General features: G+C 44.1%; 1 non-coding gene across 1 annotated transcript; it reads left to right on the forward strand.

Moving 5' to 3' along the window:
* Positions 1–2793: 2793 nt before the first annotated feature.
* LOC122490671 lies at positions 2794–2901 on the forward strand. The gene has a single exon (XR_006299212.1). It is a non-coding gene; the product is annotated as a U6 spliceosomal RNA (small nuclear RNA).
* The last annotated feature ends 227 nt before the right edge of the window (positions 2902–3128 follow it).

Raw genomic sequence — 3128 nt, forward strand, 5'->3', positions numbered from 1 at the left:
GGTGTCACAGGATCCGCTCCAGTCAGCGATCCCCGCGTCGCCGCCAACGCGCCCAAAATAGCCGGAGGCCGCGGGGCGGGGTCAGCCCGGGCGGGGCTGGGCGGGAGGGGCGCCCGGCGAGCGCGGCCTCTGCCCTGGCCCCGGCCCCCGCCCCCTGCCCCGCCGCCCGGGTCCCGCTGGACCGGAGGCAGTCGCGGCCGAGCCGGGCCGGCACCGCCTACGAGGCCCCGGGGACCTTATGGGAAAGGTAAGGGGAGGGAGAGGGAGTCCAAGCGAACGGGAAAAGAGAGGGGAGAAAAGATGGCTTTAAGTCTTATGTGTCATTAAGGATGCTTTAGCTCGTCCAAGTTACTCTACTATTGGCGTTACCCACTCGGAAAGCCCCTTCCTGCCTTAGCCGTGCTCAGAGTGGGGAGGAGCTGCGGGGAGGGGGCAAGGAAGGAAAGGACCCCTATGAGGAGCCATCCTAGAGCTGGGCAAATGGGGTAGGACATGGGGTGGGGGTGGGCAGGGCTCGCGTCTAAGGTAGAGGGGTGAGCCAACCTGGTCAGGGGCAGCCCGAGCCGAGCACCCGCGTCTGGCTGATCTTCTAGGCTTACTTTTTCTTCCACTTTCTTTTCTTGTCTCTTCTTTTCATTCCTTTCTTTCCTAGTCAAATTCCGTTCTCTGTTTTGTAGTGAAGTATGATGCACATATGGAAAAATGCACGTATCACAAATGTCCAGTTCAATGAACTGAACTCAGCCATGGAACGCCAGATGAAGAATTAAAATACTAACTACACCCCCAGAAGCTCCTTTTGGTCTCTCTTCTCTTCCTTTCCTCCCCCTCCACCCCTCTCTTCCACCAGAGTAAACATTATCTTGACGTGTAACAGCACTTGTCTGGAATCTTACAGTAAATACAGTATATATACTCTTGACGTTTGGCATCTTTTGCACACCATTACATTTGTGACATTCATCCATTCTGTTGTGTGTAGTTGTAAATCATTCATTTTCATTGCCACAACTTAACATCCGTATTTTTGATTGATGGACATTTGCATGGTTTCCAGTTAATGACTACCGTAGATACTGCTGCTATGAACTTTCTATCAAACATTCTTTGGTGATAACATGGACACTTTTCTGTTGGGTATATCCTTAGGAGTGGAATTTATAAGTTATAGCGTACAAGAATGTTCTTGAATAGACGCTGCCAAAGGGGTTGTACCAATGTACGTTCCCACCTTTCATTTATTTTAAAAATAGGTACAGAATCTTTTGCATCTGAAATCTGGTCAACTTTCATTTGTTTTCTCTGCCTTCTCTCTAGCTAATCCTGTTGGTGCTCTCTCTTGCCTTGCTCACAAATAATGCATTTATTTCACAGCTTTGTAAGAAAACAAAGTAATCCCTTAATAATAAAAATAACTAATAATACTTATTACGTACCAGACAAAAGAAAGCACTGGAGATCTTAACTTGTTTCATCTTTACAGTTAGTGTTATTATCCCAGTGTTCCAGAGGGGGAAACAGGTTTAAAGTATTTAAGTAACTTGCCTCTAGTCATTCAAGTAGAAAATGGCAGATTTGAACGCAGAAAGACTGAGCCTCTGCTCCCAACTACTCTACTAACTGCCTCTCTCAAATTTAGTGCATGCTGGGTAAGTCATTCTGAAGAAACAAAGACACTGTCCTGGTCTGAATGGAGATTAAGTTCCATTTCAGGATAATAGTCACATGGAAGGAAGGCTAAGGCTGTCACATGAATTGGGCTCCATAAATCAGCATGTAGACAGATTATTCACCACAGTGGGAGTGGGTAGACAGAAAGGCCTCATAAAGCAGAAGGCACTGCGCTGAATCTTCCTGAATGGCCAGGCGTCTGACAGGCAGAGAAGATGGCAGGGTACCCTGACCACCCTTTATGGCAGGCCGTTTCCCCATAAACCTCAAGTACAAATGTTCCTTTTCACTGAAGAAGTCGCCAAGCCCAACTTGCAAGCCCTCACAATACACTACAGCTTAATCGAGGTGAGGTCTAATTGCTCTCCTCCTCCTTGGTTTCAGGCTTACATCACCAAAGCCTTTAGAGAAACAGTCACCTTCACAGCTTGTACATTCTGAGCCAATGACTGCATACCTTCACTGCATGCTGCACAGACTCATCACTTCCTGCTCTGGACTGCAGACAATATTTGCAATAGCGATGTGGCAGAGGTAAATAAAATTATATCCGTGAAATGCCCTTGAGGGTTTTTTTTTTCTTTAGATGAAAAATGCTTTACACGTGTGATCATGTTCTTGGCTATGATCTAAACAATGTATGGTATGACCTCCACTTTCCTTACTTCCAACCTAGCAGAGTTGGCTTCCATTTTGTTTTCTCTAAACATCTACTGCTTACTGCTTATTGGAAATGAACCAGTTCCCTTTTAATCTCTAGATAATACCTTCCATTTGGACATCCCTACAGACAACTGATAGTTTTGATATTTTAAATCTTCATGTTGCCACACACACACACACACACACACACACACAAGTCCGCATTGGTGATGAAGTACTTTCGTGCCTATTTCTAGTTTTTAAGTCCACATTCTGCTTTCATTCAAGATAAAAAAAAAAAAAAATCTTTGTTTTGTACCCTTTAATGTCAAATCATAATTGGTTAGAGTCTATTCCAGCTTTGTCCAGAGAAAAACACTTCCTTGATCATAGACTGTACTTCTGATAATCATAGTTTCACACAGTTAGTGCAAGCTTGGGGTAACTATTTACCAGGAAAGCACTTCAAAGACATATTTAGTGCTCACTTTGGCTGCACATATACTAAAATTGGAACAGTACAGAGAAAATTAGCATGGCCCCAATGCAAGGCTAACATGTAAATCTGTGTAACATCCATACATTTGTATGATTGTTGAAAGCAAAAATTATCACATGTCTTACGGGGTTTTAAATACATTCAGACTCAAATGATATGGCATAAAGGTGAAGGTAAAGGGATTTATATAGTGGTAAGGTTTCTTCAAGTGGCAAACTATGACCTCTAAGCAGACTGAGGAAAGTTAGGTATGTATGTCATAACCACTCCTAAAGCAACAACTATAAAAGTTATATAAAGAAATGTAGTGAAAAGC

Source organism: Prionailurus bengalensis, chromosome B2, assembly GCF_016509475.1.
Source record: "Prionailurus bengalensis isolate Pbe53 chromosome B2, Fcat_Pben_1.1_paternal_pri, whole genome shotgun sequence".
NCBI lineage: Eukaryota > Metazoa > Chordata > Mammalia > Carnivora > Felidae > Prionailurus > Prionailurus bengalensis.